Source organism: Mandrillus leucophaeus, unplaced genomic scaffold, assembly GCF_000951045.1.
Source record: "Mandrillus leucophaeus isolate KB7577 unplaced genomic scaffold, Mleu.le_1.0 Scaffold481, whole genome shotgun sequence".
Taxonomy (NCBI): Eukaryota; Metazoa; Chordata; class Mammalia; order Primates; family Cercopithecidae; genus Mandrillus; species Mandrillus leucophaeus.
This window is the reverse complement of record NW_012105154.1, coordinates 9,365-11,483: the sequence shown is the minus strand read 5'-3', so window position 1 is coordinate 11,483 and position 2,119 is coordinate 9,365.

The following is a 2,119-nucleotide window of genomic DNA, read 5'->3' as shown; positions in this document are numbered from 1 at the left end:
ATGTATGTTATGCACTGCATAACCATGTTTCGTCACTGACAGACTACATATACAATGGTGGTCCTGTAAGATTACAATGGAGCTTGTATAGAAACCTGATATATGACACTTGATACTGGCATTGCAGATCAAGTAGGGGAAATGATTGATATCCAGTAGTGGTGCTGGGACATTTGGTTTTCCATATGAAAAAATATATACAAATGAAAAACTCTATACTATCTAGGTTTGTGTAGGTACACTTTATGATGTTTGCACAACTAAGTCACCTAAGGATGCATTTCTCAGAATGTATCTCATTCATCAAGCAACATGACAATTAATATATTAGAAAAATGTATAAATTTTATGGGAAAAGGGATTTTTGTTTATTTTGTTCATTATTGTATTCCCAGTGCCTAGAACAATGCCTGGCACATAGTTTGTAAATGGTCAATAAATACTGAAAAATATGTACATTGAATAAATGTACATGCATATTGTAGTATTACACACACACTGTATGAATCCTATACAAGCATCTATCCAGTGATCTGTAATAACAGGATATCTCCAAAGTCTTAGTCAAGTTTTAAGCTTAATAACTTTTGAAGTATAAATGCTACAAGCCTACAAAAAAAATCATTTAAAAGTTAAATTATTTAACTTTCTTATATATTTATATAGTTTTGTGAATTTTAAAAAATTAATATTTTATTTCAATGTTTTGCTTCAGTTAGTATTTGTCACCTTGAATAGAGCCTGAAAAACAACTTAACAATTTATTATTTTAAACTTACAAATCTCAGTAAGTATATAAGAAATGTAAATAATTCAACTTTCAAATTATGTTTTTGTAATTTTGAAGTTCTTAAAGCTTAATTCTAAACTAATATTTTTTTGACACCCTGTATATACAAGCCACCGACAGTGGATTGTATCAGTCCCTGGTTCTTCTTGGGAAATATAAAGATGAGATTTCCCCCAAAACTATAAAAACCTTAGAAGAAAACCTAGGCTATTACCATTCATGACATAGGCATGGACAAAGAGTTCATGATGAGAACATCAAAAGCAATTGCAACAAAAGCAAAAATTGACAAATGAGATATAATTAAACTAAAGAGTTTCTGTTGCAGGAACTCAGGGACCCCAAACAGAGGGACTGGCTGAAGCCATGGCAGAAGAACATACATTGTGAAGATTTCACGGACATTTATTAGTTCCCCAAATTAATACTTTTATAATTTCTTACACCTGTCTTTACTGCAATCTCTGAACATAAATTATGAAGATTTCATGGACATTTATCACTTCATCAGTCAATACTCTTACAATTTCCTATCCCTGTCTTTAATCTCTTAATCCTGTCATCTTCGTAAGCTGAGGATGTATGTCGCCTCAGGACCCTGTGATGATTGTGTTATCTGTACAAATTGTTTGTAAAACATGTGTGTTTGAACAATATGAAATCTGGGCACCTTGAAAAGAACAGGATAACAGCAATTTTCAGGGAACAAGGGAGATAACCATAAGATCTGAGTGCCTGCAGGGCCGGGCCGAACAGAGTCATAATTCTCTTCTTGCAAAAGCAAATAGGAGAAATATCACTGAATTCTTTTTCTCAACAAGGAACAGCCCTGGGAAAGGAATGCATTCCCAGGGCAAGACCTCTAAATGTCCACTCTGGGAGTGTCTGTCTTATGCAGTTGAAGATAAGGGGTGAAATACACCCTGGTCTCCTGCAGGGCCCTCAGGCTTGCTAGGTTTAGGAAATTCCAGCCTGGCGAATTCTAGTCAGACCAGCTGTCTGCTCTCGAACCCTGTTTCCTGTTAAGATGTTTATCAATGACAATGCGTGCACAGTGGGACATGGAACCTCATTAGTAATTCTGATTTCTCCCTGGCCTTGTGACCTTGCTCTGCCTCCATTTGCCTTGTGATATTTTATTGCTTTTTGAAGTATGTGATCTCTGTGACCCACTCCCTATTTGTACACCCCTCCCCTTTTGAAATCCCTAATAAAAACTTGCTGGTTTTGTGGCTCGAGGACATCACAGAACCTGCCAACATGTGATGTCATCCCTGGAGACCCAGCTGTAAAATTTCTCTCTTTTGTACTCTTTCTCTTTATTTCTCA